Genomic DNA, 18220 nt, shown 5'->3' with positions numbered 1-18220 from the left:
GTACTATCAAGGGACCATGCTGAATCTTGGAGCCATGAGATGTTAAACATTGTCAAGACATAGGTTACTGGGTGGACTAAAGTACTTCCGTCCCCAAGCACCAGTCAGGGAGATAATACCTATTTGCTGAGCGGTTATTGGGGCTACAAGTAGCTGGAGCAACAGCACCGGGTCCCCAGGTAGCTGCAAAGGAAACAGATCAGGGTTAGAGACAATACAGTGAGTCACTAAAGGTATGCAGTGCCAGGAAAAAAAACACGTACCTAGAGGGAGAACATGAAAGGCTCTGAAGTAGGGGAGGGTGAAAGGACTCCCGATATACAGGAGAAGCTCCCCCACTCGGCATGGCACAGTGCAGATAACAGGCAGGGCCAAGCAGCCAATGAGAGACTCCAGTGGGAAAGGGTGCAGATGAGCGGGCCCACCAGAGTAGCAATGTAGTATTCCAGAGAAATCCTGGGAAAACCAAAAGAAAGTTCAGTTCGAGGCACAGGAGGAGGAATCCGAAGGCAGTTCAAGAAGCAATCCAAAGGTCGTGCACAGAAGCCGTTGGGAGAACAATAATCTGAGTAACCAAGTTCACAGGAAGGTCCAAAAAACAGTCCAGGAGAGCCTAGCCAAAGGTCAGGTACCAAGAAATCCAAACAGCAAAAGCCAAACACCGGCCAGAAAACACAGCTGAGAAGCAATGGATACCGCGCAGTGCATTCGTTTATACTTTTTTCCTCTATAACTGGTCATGTGACTCCTTGCGTGTCATGTGGGAGGAAGCAAGCATTCCCTGTGCATTGGACAATCAGCAAGGCAACCACCATCGAGGCTGTGGCTTGAACTGCACCCAATGTGACGGTTGTGAGAGACCAGTCTCCCCACCAAAACGAGTATCAGGGACGGAGGAAAAGGGTCGGCCACCACATCCCCGTAGCGATGACATTGCTGGGCCAGGATGAAAACGGAGTCGGCGGGGAGCCAGATGGCTGGGGGTAAGCCGACTCTGTGACTGGGAAGCAGATGGATGCGTTACAAAAATCCCCTTTCAGCCCATAGTTTCCCAAAGTTGTGAGCTACACCAATGGTGTACTGGCTGTCCATGTAAATATTTACTTCCAGCCCTTGGGCTATCTCACAAGTTCGGTTTAGGGGAATTATTTCTGCTGCTTGTGTGGAGTTGTAAGGAATTCTCCTAGTTTCAACCACTGTATCTAGTGTGATCATTGCATAGGCAACAATAGAAGTGTTGTCTGGGAGCTTAAAGCAAGAACCATCACAATATATTTTTCTATCTGGGGATGGCAGAGGTGTGTCAGTCAAATTGATTCTCCCTTTTGTTTCGTATTCAGTGATAAAGATGTAATCATGATTGGTATCAGGAAGGCTACTCTCTTCTAGAGGAGGTAATAGTTCAGCTGGGTATAAGGTATTACATTGCTTAATTTTGATGAGGGTGCAAACAAAATGAGCTTGTATCTAGTGAGGCGAGCAGATGTGAGATGTTGGGTTTGCGTTCCGTTCAATAGTGCATCTAGTGAGTGAGGCACCATGATGGTTAAGGAATGACCCAAAACCATGCCTTTGCTTTGTTTTACTGAGGCAGTGGCAGCAGCCACTGCTTTAAGACGTTTTGGCAAAGCGCATGCAACAGGGTCGAACGTGGAGGAGAAATAGCCACACAGTCTATTCTTTCCCCCATGTTCCTGCGTTAATACTGCCAAAGCACAACCATCTTTTTCATGCACAAATAACACAAATTCCTTAGTATAATTTGGTGTTCCCAATACTGGAGCAGAACACAAAGCAGCTTTGAACATATCAAAAGCATCTTGACAAGCTCCATTCTTGGGTAGAGGTGAAACTACATCTTTTTGTCGTTAGTGCTAACAAAGGCTTAATAAAAAGGGAAACATTCAGAATTAATTGCCTGCAGTAGGATGTCATATCGATAAAAGTTCTGACTTCAGTTTGTGTGTTTGGGACCGCCATGTCAGAGTTAGCCTGTATTCTTTCAGGTGCAAGATGCCTACCCTCTTTCGACAGGAGGTATCCTAAGTAGGCAACCTCCTGTTGACAATATTGAAATTTCTTTAAAGAAGTCTTGTGATCGTTGTTAGCCAAATGTGTTAACAACAACACAGTACCATCCTTGTAAGATTCTTCAGAATCCACAGCAATAAGTAGGTCGTCAATGTACTGTATCAATGTGCAAGATGAAGGTAGTTCTAGAGTATCCAGTTGTTCCTTGTGGTATACTAGTGAAGGTAAATGAGAAAGCAAATAAGCCTGTTGTTTGTATTTGTTCTTTGTTCTGATGGTCTTATTTTATTTGCAATTACCAGTTTTGGTCTTACAAATTGTCGTCCAGGACGAGGATGATCCATCGCATTCTGAGGACGGAGTTACGGATTGACCGGGCGCTGGGAACAATGAGTACTGCGTTGGCCTCTTCGCTCCAGTGATCATCCTGACGAGGGTCCCGAACCGTAGCCATGACTGTGTTTCACTCTTTTGAAGACCACCAGCCATGGATTTCGTTTGATGGGGGATATTTGATTTTCATTGAAATCAGGTGAGTCTGTTTCAGAGTATTTTGATAGATTTTAGCAGGTATTTGCCGATTACAGCGGGCAAGATTTGAGAACTGAGTCGGGAAAAAGGTTGTTTGTTGACCAGTTTGTACGTGCTCTTTTGCCTAAATTCAGTCTCAAATCACGGCTTCGGAGAGTGCCTGGCAAATCAAGACACCATCCGAAATACTTCCTGTGGCTCAGTATTATGAGAACAGAGTTAATAATGAGAAGGAAAAGATGGAAAAGAAAACAGTGGATTTAAAAACTAGGGTGCTGTTACAGCAAGTAGCTAGGGGACAGAGAGGAGAATATACCCAAAATAGGGGACAGGTTATGCAACACTGTGGGATGTTGAATGAAAACCAGTGTGCCTACTGCAAACAGGAAGGCCACTGGAGGGCGCAGGCACAATACTTCAGCAGAAGGGAAACAGTATGTACACAAGATGGGGAAGCGGATGGCATGCAGGGGCCAAATAGAAGCCAATTTTCCCAGCCTCAGCAGTTCAACAATAATTCAGCAAATGCAGACGCACAGTTCACCACTATGCCCGCCAACATTTTTGATAACACTTCTACACAGAATTAATTTTCCGAGGACTACACATCTGACGACATATTGTTTGGCTAGGGCAGCCCGAAGCAGAGGCTGGAATTCACCCGTATCACAGACTGAACCAGGTGCCATTTGATAATTGATAACATTGTTGTGGAATGTAGTTATTTTTGCTGCTTTCATGCAAAATGGAAAAGCTTTGCCTTTTTGGGTTGCTATGGGTCACTCTGGCCAGGGGTCCATGGGAACTTTTGAATCGGCAGACTTGGAAAAACCCAGAACGTTTTGGAAAATGTCATCATGTATTTGCAGTGGCTTAAAAAGGGGAGCGCCTGGACAGTTACACAAAGAGAGAAAGCTTTGCTGGTAGATGGACGCATCGTGCCAGGCGCCGTGATATCAAATACTTCCATCCAATACTTCCTTCAAATCTCTCTGCCTGCCTGTGGGGGAGCTTACCAGAGCAGTGTTTCTATAAACTACGTGTATTACTTCTCATTCCTGTTGTTTCTATGTATTTATGTATACTTTTGGTGAATAAGTAGGCCATGTAAAAGAGCCATTTTGTAATCTAACTGAGTGTGTGTCTGTGTGAATAATTGTCTCCCAGCGTCCAAGGTTGTTTTTCAGTTAGTGTACTGGGGAGAAAAATAAGCAATGTATCTGTGCAATTCTTGGAAAGTAAAACACCCTCACACTAACATACACAACCAAAGTGCATAAGGTAAATGCATCTGATTTCAGTTCAACAAAACTGTGCAAAAGTTCAGAACTTACAATTCTCACTAAGTATTCCCTGCAACAAGGGGTTAGTTCCCTTCCCCTGAATCAATTTCAGGAAGACTTTTGAAAAAGTTCTGATTCAACAAAATTCTATTCAGTTCAATGAAGAATATCTTTTCCATCCAATACTTCCTTCAATTTTGTAAAGTAAATGTCTCTGTCACAAAACACTTGTTCAAAACCAGATCAACTGTCTCTTCCACAATCACTATTATTCTTCTGGTGAAATACTTTTGTCAGGATAGCACAGCATATGTCATTTGTTATTTAACAGTTTGTCAGGATGATAAAGTTATTAGTTTCTTTCCATTACACTTTTTATTACCACAACCACATTTCTGCAAAGCAACTGTTTCACCCTGGTCTACTCGCCTGGTAGGACTAACTACAATTGGCCCCTTTCCTGGTTTACTTGCCTGCCAAGAATTAAACTCCTAAAACTATAAATAGTCTGTTCTGCTAGTGGCAATATTTTTTCTAGTTTTTTCCACACCAATATTCCAAGTGGTGAGGGTTGAACACTGCTAGCCTTTCTTTATAATCTCTTGGCAATGTGGGTTACAGGCTTCCCCAAGCTGATATCTCATGAAAGTAGAATTGTGCTTGTGTTGCCCTTTTATCTCTTCTTTATAGTCTCTTGGCTGTTGGCAATGTGGGTTACAGGTTTCCCAAAACTGATATCTCATGAAAGGAGAATTGTGCCAGTGTTGCCCATTTATCTCTTGTTTATAGTCTCTGTGCTGTTGGCAATATGGGTTACAGGTTTCCCAAGCTGATATTTCATGAAAGGAGAATTGCACACTTTGTGCCCTACTCTACTACTTGTTTTGTATTCAAAACTGTCTTTTAATGATAAATGTCCTGCCCGGAACACCCCAGAGTTAGCTCTCTCTTTAGGCTGACTCACGAGCTTGAGTCTGCATCTCTGTGTTGCTCCTTGATGCTGTGGCAGACCCCTGTGGTCCGGTGCTTCTCTGTAACCTCCACAGGTTCTGCCGGGTCTCTACGTCCTCCAGCACACCTGAGCGACTCACGTCGAGTCTGGAGAACGTCTCCCATACAGCTGGGCTTCTTTCCCTACTGCTGTCGCAGACTCTTCTTCCAACTGCGTGTATGCTGCAAAACTGCACACCTTCTTTTCTCACGTCGGCATCTGCTGGCGCTCTCACTCCTGCTTCAGCTCCAACTGATTCTGCCTCTCTCCTGACTGCTTCTGCCTCGGCTACTCCCTCTTTAACCTGTGGATGATTTCCACATTTAAATATTCTGCTTAGGTGATTTGGATTGCAACAACTAGACCACACTGTCTCCTTAGTAGCACCATTGATCATCATCAACTCTTTGTTCTTCTTCCTCTCCCAGTACCATAGGCATTATGGATCTTGAAGTCCATAGTGGTTTTAAGTTTTGATTGATTGTTGAACTGAGAATAATGAGAGCTAGGAGATGTTATGTGAATGAGATTTGCTTTGACATTGGCACAAAAATTAAGCGAGGTCTGGTTATATTTGCGCTCTCCCTATTATTAAATAGATGAAAAAAATCATATGCAATCACTAATCCATATGTTTAGTACAAATTGTATTTAATAAGTGTACAAGACAGCCGACATGTGTTTCGACCAACACCTAGTCGTCCTCAAGGCACTGCAACAAATAGTTCTCTCAAGTGATGTCTGAATGGGTTGCAGAAAGATACTAAGCAAATCTGCTTGCAGAAAACACAATTCTTCACAGGTGCCTCAGGGGTGAAGTTGAGCAACCCAAATCAAAATTACTGATGTCATTCAGAAGTGAATAGTCAGGATGGTAAAATACAGCAATATTGCAGATAACAGGATCAATCCCTGCTAAAGAAGTCAGTGAAACAGATAATGAAGTCTGTGAAACAGATAATACCAAGTCGCAAATTTGCGTCCAAATTCACAAAGTTTAAATGTTCTGCCACTTCCTGTAATGTCAATGACGTATGCCGTTGCGTGGACGTAACGTGCCGTGTGTGCAGCGTCACGCACCACCTGATGTGCAATGCTACGTGTCTCTAAGCAACAAGTGAAACAAAAGTACGAGATACGTGTGAGAATGCACAACCGCTTCTTATCATGCGCACGTGCCCCGCATTGATTATATGTCTCTGAAATTAGCTGCTTACAATTCAGCAGTTATTGCAGCACATGTTTACAGTCTACAAAGACAGTGGGGTTAGGACTTCTACCTAAGGCACAATTATGATAATTAGAAGATGTTACATTTGGATCATGAATTCCCAAGGTGCAAAACTTATTCTTTTTATGTTACTTTTCATAGAATGTTCTTTGGGGATTCTCATGGGAGGGACTTGTGCAGTGACTGCATGCCATTAGATATTTGGGAATTATAAGTTCCTCATAAAAAAGAGGAACACTGTGTCTCTCCTACGGGAGTCACCACTTTACACTGACAGCCATGTGATCCTTCCTCGTGATGCCAATCCCAGGGTTAGAATCAGGTAACGGCTGCCTTCCCCTGGCCACATGGGAGGAGATTTCAGGCTGGGGTTCAGTGATGACTCTGCAGGATTGCTGACACTTAGTATTGAGATGAGTAGGGAATGCAGAGAAATACTGAGTAACCATTGGAACCACTTTCAACAGTCTAGTGATTCACAAACCCTCATTGGAGGAAACAAGATATTAACCAAAGAAGGAGCTGACAAGTGGTCAAACCATCCCTGGAGGAACTGTGAGTGCCAGAATGAAGCTGATGTGCAGGCTGGCGCTGACCAGGACACCGAGAGGAAGGAGAGAAGGGGCCTCATCACGAGTTGGGTGGTAACGCCGGCGCTATTAGCGCCGGCGTTAATAGCCCTACCGCCAAACCCCCCAGCGCTAATAGCGCCGGATCACGGGTTTGGCGGAACGTGTATTGCCCATTCCCCACTGAGCCCATTCGGGAATTCCCCATTCCCCATTCCCCATTGGGCTCAATGGGGAATTTTCGCACTCTTAACGCCGGCGGATTTCCCGCCGGCGGTAAGAGTGTGAAATTTCAGCTGATTTCGCCCAGCTCAGAGCTGGGGGGAAATCTGCCAAGCCCGTGATTTGGCGCACCCTTAAATGCAGCGGTAATAGCGCTACCGCCGCATTTAAGGGTTACCGCAAAACTCGTGATGAGGCCCAAGATCAGGACATGGAGAACAACATGGCCCGCGAGCCGACTGAAACTCCAGATGCCCCAGAGATCTGGGGACCGCGAGAGTGCAGAAACACGCTCTCCCCAAAGGGAAGAAGATTGCAGAGCTGCCACAGGGAAAAAGAAACTCAGAAAAGCCACTTGAGTGTTATTACCAAGGCGCCAGATGCCCCAGAAAACCAGGGGCTATGAGAGTACAGAAGCACACTCTCCCTGAAGGAAAGAAGCCTGCTGAACCGCAGGTAAAAGGAAGCTCCTGAAAGTTACTGGAGTTCTGCGAACGAACCCAGAGGCCTCAAGGGGGCCAGCACTCACATAAACTACACCATAAGGTATGCAGGTGAAACAGAAGGCTCGGAAAACTCAAAGAGGTGGTTGCAAGGCTGGGAAAGGAGGGTCTGGGACCCTAACACAGTGGGAAGAAAGCAGGAACGTATATGGACTTGTACTAAGGCTTGGCAGGAGAGTAAACCAAGTCTACGGAAGAGAAAACTGAAGCTGGATTTGCGTGACAGGGCCTTGCACCCAAACAAAGAGAATAGGAAGGTAGTGGAAAGTCCACACAATACATGGCAGGTTAGTGAACCAAGTCTGTATGACCCACAACAGCTTGGAAACCCCTCCAAGCAACTCTTTTCCGTCACAGTACTTGGTAAGGATGAACCAGGTCTGCAGCCAAGGGTCAAGGACCCACTACAACTTGGAAAGAAAATCCAGGCACTCCTCTTCACCCAATGGTCCACGACTCACTACAGATTGTTAAGAATATCCAAGCACTCTTCTTCGTCGCAGTGCTTGGTAAAAGGGAACCAGGTCTGAACCCAAGGGTCAGGGACCCACTACAGCTTGGAAAGGACATACAGACACTTTTTATTGTCACAGTACTTGCTGATAGGGAGAACTAGGTGTGCACCCAAGAGTTAAAGAACCACCACAGCTTGGGAAAGGACGTCCAAGTACTCTTTTTGTCGCAGTACCCGGTGAGAGGAATCCAGGCCTGCACCCCAGGATCAAGTACCCACTACAGCTTGGAAATAGCATCCAGGTTGTTCTTCTTCAGCGCAGTACTTGCCTATGGAGAGCCAAGCATGCCAATCAGGGCCTGGGACCCCAAGAAACTAATCACACTTCTTATCAAGACAAGAACTGCCTTTTGTCCAGGGGACATTTGCTTTGGACATTCTAACACTAGTTATTTCAGTTGGGGCAGGGAACCCGCTCTTAGAGTTAGGGCAAGATAGGGTTTTCTTTTCCTTTTTGTTCCTGAATAAACGTTTGTAGCAAACACTATGAACCCTCTGTGTCAGAGTCTTCTGCACCCTTACAGTATTGACCGAGAAATGATGAACAGCAGAGTCCACACTGCCAAGATTCAAACCTTCGAACGCCAGGCTGGAGATTATTGCTTGGCTAGCTAAACCCTACTTATCCTACAGATGCCCTTCCAGCTACATTCAGAAAAGAGTTTCATCAGTTTTTTTTTTTTAATAAAGTATTTTATTATTATTATCGTATTACAACAATCACAAGAACAAAAACAAATCAACATAAGGACTATCATGGTCAGTCTCAATCAACAAAGGCAGTACACATATCAGCTGTGGTTAAGAGTCTTCCTTAGTACATATATTGGCGTGTAGTACATAATACCCATTGCACGCTCCCCAGCATGCAGGAGGGAGTCTTAGATCACTTCTTCTTCCCATCTATCCCAAATTTTCGAGGCTTTATTGGGACAGCCCCTTGCAGAATAGACCCTATGCTCCATCATGGCTCACACGTCCATATCCAGTTTCCATTGATCCATTGTCGGGGGCTCAGGGGCTCCCCATTTCTGCGCTATATTACGCTTGATCAGCCCTGTTGCCGTGTGTAGGAGCAATCTCTCCCACTTGTTAGCCTCGATTTCAGTAGGCACACCCAGGAGTAGGGCCTTTGAGTCCAGTGGTATGGCCCGGGCCAGGACCCTGGAGAGCTCCCCACAGCATGCATTCCAAAAGGTTTGTATCCGGGGACATGCCCACAAGATGTGAAAGAAGGTTCCCTCCTCCTCCCCGCATCGGAGACAATTTGGGTTTGGGGCCCTTTTCCAGCCGTATAGTCGCGTCCTAGGGTAATATACCCGGTGCAGTATCTTCAACTGCACCAGTCGGAGCCTAGAGGAGATAGCAATTTCTCGAGGATGCATGAGGACTTGTATCCAGTCTTCCGGATCTATTTCCCCCACATCCGCTTCCCATTTCGCCTTGAGCTCATTCAGTTTGGGGGTAGCAAAGGAGGATATGGCATTGTATAAGATGGAAGTGCATTTGGTGTGAATATACGCTGGTAGGATGTTGCGCTCTATGGGGGTGTAGTCCGGTAGCCTTGTGTCTGCTGTTAAGTGGGTTTTTAAAGCGTGGGCTAGTTGTATGTAATGATACCGTTCCGTATTTGGAATCTGGAAATGTGACTGCAGATCTTCAAATGAGGTCAGTTTCCCATCTCTGAGCATATCCCCCACTCTCGTGACCCCTGCTTTCATCCAGGTGGGCCATGGCTCAAGTTCACGGGATGCAGCTAGATTATTATTTTGCCAGAGAGGTTGTGCGATGGTGACTTTATTGTCCCACCCAACAAACCGGTGTGCTTGTCTCCAGACCATAGTGAGGTGCGTTGTAGTTGTGGGTGGGGGGTTCTCGGGAGGGGTTGATAGAGAATGGTCAGCGGGTCTGCATTTTGTATAGTAGCTATCTCAGCGCGTATGTGAGGTAGGTCCCGATTCCCGTGAAGAAGATCATTAACCACAGCCAGTTGCGATGCCCAGTAGTAGGTCTGGAGGCGGGGGACTCCCACTCCCCCCTCCCAGATCGATCTCTGGAGAGTGGTTAACGCTATTCGTGGTTGACCTCCCCCCATATAAGGTCCCTAAGAAGTGTCTCTACTAGGTGAAACTCTGAATCTGGGATTCTGTGTGGGGCATTCTGAAGGACGTAAAGGTATCTGGGAAGGGTCATCATTTTAAAGAGTGCCGCTCTACCCATAAGGGTCAGGGGGAGAAGTTTCCAGTGCTGGACGTCGATAATGAACCGGTCTGTGATCGGTCGGAGGTTGTGTTCTACATAACTTGTCAAGTCCCCGGATATCCAGATTCCCAGGTATTGAAAGCCTTGTCGTTCAACTCGGTACGGGCACTCCTGGGGGATGGCCTGTTCTCCGCCCTTTACAGGGAAGAAAACTGATTTATCCCAGTTGATTCTGAGTCCGCAAAATTTACCAAAGCAGACGAGCAGCTGTGTTACGATGGGGCAGGATCGAGGTGGGTCTCCCAGGTATATAAGGAGATCGTCTGCGTAAAGAGATGTACGGTCATCGTAGCCCTCTGGCCAACTAAACCCCATCCAGGCAGTACTCTGGCGAAGCCAAATAGCGAGTGGTTCGATTGCAAGGGCAAACAAAAGGGGGGAGAGCGGGCACTCTTGCCGCGTACCTCGGCCCAGGGGGACGGATCGAGAGGACCAACCATTTACCCTTACCTCCGCCTGGATGTTAGTATAGAGTAGTTGTACCCATCCCAAAAAGACTTCTCCGAATCCCATACGGCGCATGATCTCCCAAAGGCTGTCCCATCGAATTGAATCGAATGCTTTTTCAAAATCGATTGCCAGCAGGGCCAAAGGTCCGATTATAATCGGAGATCTCTCCATTGCCAGGTGGAGACGGCGTAGGTTCATCCGGGTCGATTTGTGGGGCATAAATCCACATTGGTCTGAATCAGGGTGGACGCAACCCGTTGTAACCGGTTCGCCAGGAGCTTTGCGAGGACCTTGGCCTCTCCATTAATCAATGATATAGGTCTGTAGGAAGCACATTCGTGTGGAGGTTTGTCAGGTTTGGGTATGACCACGATGTCGCCTTACACAGGTCTGGTGGGAGAGTCCCTTGTTCCCGGGCGGCAAGAAACATTCTGTGCAGGGGAGCCGCCATTTTGTCTGCTCCTAGCTTTTGCCAGGTTTCAACGGGAATCCGTTTGGGCCCGGTGTTTTCCCCGGCTGGAGCTGAGATATTGCCTCCGAAATCTCGGCCTCTGATAAGGCGGAGTCCAGATGTTCCCTCTGCTTCACGGAGAGTGTCGGCAACGATAGCTCGTCTAAGAGGGAGGGGTCTAGTGGAGAGGCTGGGGCTTGGTACAAGTCTGCGTAGAACATCGAGAAGGCCTCAGCAATTTCAGCGTCTGAGTGATAGCTGTCGCCCTGTGGTGTGACTATTTCCCAGACATGGCGTTGTCCTTCGTCTCTTTTCTGCAGCCAGGCGAGCATTTTGCCCGCTTTGTCCCCTAGTTCGTATACTCTCGCTTTAGCCTGCCAGTGGGCCTGCTTAGCGTCATCCATCGCTCTGTTCCGAAGGCGCTCTTGGGCGCGTTGGAGGGAACGATGGGTTTCAGACGTGGGATCGGAAATATGTTTACCCTCCCTGTCGCTCACTTCCTTCTCGGCCTCTAGTATCTTTTGGAGCCGGGTGTTCCTTTTATGTCGTCCAGGAGAGGATTTCACCCCTGAGCACTGTTTTGTATGCCTCCCATACTGTCACGGGGTTGTCTACCGATTCTTCATTAATTTCGAAGTATTCGGCGGATATTTCCTCTAGGCGATCTATCAGCTCTGGGAACCCCAGGTAGTAGCTATTAAGTCTCCACGTTCTGGGGGGGAGGGCGCCTTGCATACATATTTCCATCGAAAGCGGTTAATGGTCCGAGATGCCCCGAGGGAGCAGTTCTGCGGACATTGCCCTTTAAAGGTCGGTGTGTGATAGAAGAAAATAATCCAGTCTGGACATGGAACCGTGGGCACCAGAGTGGAACGAATATTCCCTAACATCGGGGTGTAGCTCCCTCCATACATCCCGGAACCCAAGAGCAGATGTAAAGTTGGCTAATTTGGTAGGGGTATCTGGGTTACGATTCCGGAGGTGGGAGCGGTCGGTGTTGTTGTTCATGGTGTCATTGAAATCCCCCCCTAGGATGTATATGTCAGGGTGATGTTTCCCTATAAGGGTGGTGAGGTCATCCAGTAATTCCTGCCCAGACCCGGTGGAGAGTAAATTGCCACCTTTTGACCCCAGATCATTCCCAGGATGAACACGTATCGGCCCCTGGGATCTTGTTCTATGGTATGTTGAATAAATGGTATACATTTGTGTATCAGAATGAGGGTGGCCCTGGAGCCCATTGTGTACCCCGCATGAAAGGCAAGACGATAGTTAGTTCTCTGGAAAAAAGCACAGTTTACCCCAGCCAAGTGGGTTTCCGTTAGGAGGGCCACATCAGGGGAATGTCTATTTAGGAATTGCATGATATGACGCCGTTTGATCCCTGACCCCATCCCATTCACATTCCAAGTGAGGAGTTTCAAGGATTTAGTGTGCTGCATGAGGCATGTGTGAGTTTGCGTAGAGGATATTTACTACGCATGATGGGGATTCTCAGGGTATAGCGCTCCATAAGAGATGGCGGTGTATTCCTCGCCTGTACTAAGGAAGCAGGGTTGCCTTGTGGAATAGTGCAAGACGTCCCTAACAAGGGACAGAGGTAGTTCGGCCCATGAACAAGTGGCAGTCCTGAAGTAACCAACAAAGTTTTGAACTTTCCTAACACACCCCCACCCCATACTCCACCCCAACACGAAGTACCTGTCGCCCAAACATGCTGATCCTTCAACTTAAGGTGTCAGCTCAAAAACCAGACCCTTAGATAGGGTCGAAACCAGCAAGAAAAAGAGAGGGGGGGGGGTGGTCCAACCAGGGGAAAGTTCAGACCTTTCCCCAGAGGTCCCACCTTGCGCCCATCGTCGACTTCTTCCATGGTGGGTAGATTGTGCGTTGATATCGGAGGCGCGGGCGGTACGCACTCGTGTGTCCCAGCAGTGTTCTAGGGTCCTAGTAGGGGGACTATAGTTAGTTCATTCCTCTTCTTGTTGTGCCGCTGGCACCAGGATCTCCTGTCCCCCCCGTTCTGGGTGTCTCCTCGGGGAGGCCCGCCTCGGTCCGGGTCGGGGTCGTCCTCTCGGTCTCCTTGGTCTTGCAGTCCAATCACCTTCTATGTGAGCTTCTGCCCACTTCCAGGCCTCTTGTGGGTCGTTGAAGTGGACGGTAGTGCCTTTATGATAGATCTTAAGTTGGGCCGGGAAGAGCAGGCCGTATTTCACGTTCATCTGAGCAAGTTGTTTCTTGAGTGGTTCAAAGGATTGCCGTGCCCTCTGCACTTCTCGGGTATAGTCCGGGAAGAAGGCAATTCGGGAGCCGCTATGGGTGATCGTCCCTTGCGAGCGTGACAGTTGCAGAAGGCCATCCCTGTCGCGGTAGTCAAGCAAGCGAGCGATGATAGTCCGGGGCGGAGCGCCCGGGAGTGGTTTGCCCGAAGGTATTCTATGAGCCCTCTCCACCGAAAAGAATTTTGAGAAGGATTGGGGCTCGAAGATGTCCACGAGCCACTGCTCCAGGAACAATTCCGTGCATTGTCCCTCTTCCCCCTCTGGCAGGCCCAGGATGCGTACGTTGTTGCGGCGGGATCTTCCCTCTCCATCATCCACTCTTGACTCCAAGGCTTTCAGGCGGTTTAAGGCTTGGGATAGCTGACGATTGATCCCGCCGATGCTGTCCTCCGCTTCGGAGATGCGGTGTTCCACCTCTCCTGTTCTGGAAGTCAACTTCTGCAGATCGTGGCGTAGGAAGGGAACGTCCGCCGCCATACTGTCTATTTTGGTCTCCATGGAGGTGCGAGAGTTGGCGATGGCCGCCATTACGTCCCGTAAGGAGAGGGATTCATCTCCCGTGTGGGAGTTTGGTCGTGTTGCTGGGTCCGCCGGGGCCGGGGTAGTAGCAACGGCAAACTGGTCCATGCTGCTCTGTGTAGACGGTTTCTTCTGCCTGTCCTTCCCCATATTTTTGGGAGTTGTGGGGTGTCTGCTACGATGGGGCGGGAATTATTGTATGTACGCCGTTGGAGTGGTCGTTCCCCCCAGGTGTGTGTGGGATGGTGGCCATGCAGCGAGTCAAGTGGGGGGGTGTGAGTTCCAAAAGCCTCCTCCACCAGGGCCTGGGGCTTATGTGACGAGGGTACTTTGAGGCCCAGCGCCCTTTTGTGGGCCTTCACAATACGCGCGGACCACCGGCGCTTCTAGCTGTTCACCCAAGCAGGTGGTGGTCCCTCCTCCGCTGGTACGGTACAATCTTCAGCGGGCACCCTGTTGGCAAGGTTCGATCACTTACTTCTAACGCGGTTGTGGTCGCGGCGTGGTGTCACGACGTGGATATGAGTCAGGAGGTAGGAGCCGCACACCACCGGGACCTCAGGAGGGCCGCCATTTCCCCCCCCACTTCTTCTCTCACGGATCGGATCTGTCCGGGCGTCTTCCGGGTGTCAGCGGGGCTCAGCCGGTGAGTAGTTTCAGATTCCGCAGTGGAGGAAGAGAGGATGTTCCCGGGCGTCTGCCCCACGTTCTGTCCCGTGCCCCGCCGTGTCAGGTCGTCTCGGGCCTCTCAGTCAGGCGGAGGCGGTCCGTCCTCAGACACCGGCGGCCATCTTGGTCACGTAGCTCTGGGCAGGTAGGTGCGACCACCTCCGTCAATCCGAGCCCGTAGCTTTATGGGCTCGGTCGCAGTGTTTATGCCGCACGAAATCCCCAGGAATCAGGATGAAAATGCAGGATTATTTTGGCGCCTGCGGGAGCTCACTCGGCTCACGTCGGCATCGTCCGCGCGCTGGCCACGCCCCAGTTTCATCCGTTTTTGACTCCTTAGCTTCCTATGATAAATGCATCTCAGGCATATGGTGTTCCCTAACCCCTCAAAGATATGGTAGGTTTTCCCCCTATTAAAAGAAAGAACATTTGCATGAAGATGTTTTGATATTCTACAACCCTATTAACGTTCTGCCTGTTGTAGATAAAACTATTACAATTATGGGTTTTACTATACAGCTATGTGGCAACTAAAGATCTCCTGCACCCATGTCAATTTGTCCTGCAGACCTGTATATATGATGTCATTACCAAGACTGCAACCCGCATGTACCAGATGATGTATGTGCTAGTTGATGGGGTGTCTACCTTTTGATGCTCTTGGATCTTTCATCAAAGTTCTACCCAATCAACCATGGAGTTCTGCTGCTCATCCGGAAAGATAACAGTCAGAAACAGGATGTTGACTAGTTAGCCTTTTCCCTTCTGAATCCTCTCTGAAGGTTATAAAGGAGCGGGAAGAGTAGATCCCATCCCAATTGTATTTTGCATGCTTCTGTGGCTAAATGTGTCACCCATGAGTTTCACTATGTATGTGGGGCTACTGGGTGATATACGTTAAACGATGGGCACTCCTGCCCAGCAGTCTGCTCACGATTATCATATTTCCCATTGATTTCAGCATCCCTGATGTATACAACATCACAAGCACCACCTCCAGAATACTTTGTATTGGATGGCTGAACATTTTCTGAAATTGAGCGTAGCCAAACTAGTGTACTAGGACACCTATATATTATTGTGTGCAACTCACTGATGTGGTGCAGGAACTCTCTCTACAGTAATGTTTTAGGAAACCTTAGACCATATTCAGAGGTTTCTTCTGTTTTGTAGAACTGATCACAGCCATGATGTCTTAGCATTCAGTAACTCTGCGTCCAACCCTTGATATTGCAGAGTAACCATCAGATAAAATATGTATCAGGACCCCAAAATCAATGTGTCCAACCGGTGATGATGTTGCATGCAAAGAGGTTATAAGATGGGAGCACAGTGATCCTGGGGGCCAGGGACAACCGCCATCTAAATGATGCAGGCATTAGTTGCACGACAAAGGGGATTTGTATTTGTATTTATTTGTTATTTATATAGCGCCTTACGTCAAGGCACTGAACAGATGGCAATTTACAATACAATAATTAGAATAGGTATTAGTACAATATACAGCAGATGAATATCTTCAGTAACAAGATTTGTTGAAGTACACAATTACGACTGAAGTCGAAAGGTTTTCAAGGCAGCACGAAAAGCAGAATAAGAGTGAATAGATCAAAGAGCGACAGCATTCCAATGGAGACAAGCATGCAAAGAAAAAGAGCAAAAGCCTGATTGAGCACAAGGACAATGAGGTACAGTTAATAGGAAGTAGGACTGAGAATGAAGAAGACAGGAGGGGACATAGAAAGAGACAAGGGATGCAAGATAGACGGGAGCAAGACCATAGAGGGATTTGAATACAATACAGAGAAAGTTACATTTCAGTCGAGAATGGTAAGGTAGCCATCGAAGATAGGCTAGGGAAGTAGAAATAGAGTCGCGAGTAGGAACAGAGTACAAGAGATGAATACAAGAATTGAAGACAGCCTTTAAAGGAGCTAAGCAAGAGACAGGACGTGCAGAACAATAGACTAATCGTGTGAAAATTAGAGAAGATATTAGAAGTTTAGTAGCACTAAAAGTAAGGAAAGCCCTAACTTTATGGATGTTAAAAAGATGGAATCGACATGAGCAACAGATAATAGAGATAATAGAAATGTGATAAGTGAAAGATAGGTCAGTATCAACATGAAGACCAAGATTACGCGCAGTAAGAGAAGGTGAAAAGGGGGAAACAGGACAAAAGAGGGATGAACAGGACGAGGGATCGCACAAGCTTGGAAAAAACGGGCTTCACATTTTGAAGCATTAAGAACGAGAAAGTGATCAGACATACAGGTTTTAATAACAGAGAGACAGGCCAAAAGATTTGTGTGAATAGTAGATGTGAGGGATGAGAAATACAAAAAGAGTTGGGTATCATTAGCATAGACGGGATAACTCACAGGAAGAAATAATATCAGCCAATGGAGAAGTATAAAGAGAGAAAAGAAAAGGACCTTTGCGCAAAGCCGACTATCTGGGAATGTTTTGTTTTGTTCGTCACCAGACCCAATCAGCACACACACAGCTAACACAAATCTGGCACTCATGAGCCCCTCCCCATGCCCTGTGTGAGTATAAAAGGGCACCACAGCAACACACCTGTGTGAGAGTTAGATGTGGAAGTGCATAGAAGTTGTCTTGACGGTAAAGGCGGGTTAGAGGGTTGCGGAATGGGGAGGAAGCAATGGAGAAGGGAAGAAAAAGTTTGGCAGAGAAGTGAGGCAGTAGAGATGAGAGGGAGCGAAAGAGAGAGTGCATGATGGGGCAGTGTGGAGGTGGAGAGGGAGCAAAGTAGAAGGGGAGAGAGCGTGTGGCAGAGCAGCAAGGAAGTGAAGAGAGGAAAGCGAGAGGCCAAAGAAGCAGAGGTAGAGTTGAGGAAGAGGCAGATCAAAGGATACGAGGTGAAGGGGAGAAAGAGAGACTGGAGGAGGAGGAAGAGTCAGCAGAAAAGAGGAGGGAAAGAGAACAGAGAAGAGGAGATAGGAAGACAGAGAATGAAGTGAAGTAGGAGTTGAGAAAGAGTGACAATGGGAGGGGAGGAGCAATGGATAAGATGAAATAATTGGGCGGGAATGAAGACAGGGTGGCAGAAGGAAAGGAATAGGAGTGGGACACAATACCCAGAGCTTTGGCCCCATCTAAAATCATACAGAGGTGGAGAGGCTTAAGCTTACAACAACACATCTTGGGGGCCTGGAAAACGAGATTATTAATTGCCACAAGGAGGTGAAGACTGGTACCTCCTAGGGGCTAGTTATTTGTACTCGAACGCATCCCCCATTGGATGATCTAAAGATACCAAGTGGGTACAGCTGGTAGAAGTGTCTAAGTAGATCAATGCGTGATATGATGGATCAGCAATGATCAAGAAACATACAATGAAGGCCAAGAAAGAAGTGCAAGACATTATAAATCCCAGAGATGAAGGCAGACCTTAACTATGGGCGAGAAGGAGGAACAAAAGATCATCATCCAAAAGCAAGCCTCACTCATTTGTGAAACCCTAAACTCATCATGTGGGCTCTGGCCAAACTTAATCCCTGTTTTCATAAAATGAAAAGTGTACAACATATATATAGTTTCGAATAATCTGTTTATCCCTTAGCTCTGACAAACCCCAGCTATGGTGCTTATAAGACTGAAAATTGGGATGACATAAAGCTCAAACTCTAGGTGAGTATTCTATTGAGAACACACAGTGAATTAATTGCCTGTGGGCCGAAACCTCATA

Source organism: Ambystoma mexicanum, chromosome 1p, assembly GCF_040938575.1.
Source record: "Ambystoma mexicanum isolate Mex_15411 chromosome 1p, UKY_AmexF1_1, whole genome shotgun sequence".
Classification (NCBI taxonomy): domain Eukaryota; kingdom Metazoa; phylum Chordata; class Amphibia; order Caudata; family Ambystomatidae; genus Ambystoma; species Ambystoma mexicanum.
The sequence above is the reverse complement of the archived record's forward strand: the minus strand, read 5'-3'. Positions refer to the sequence as shown.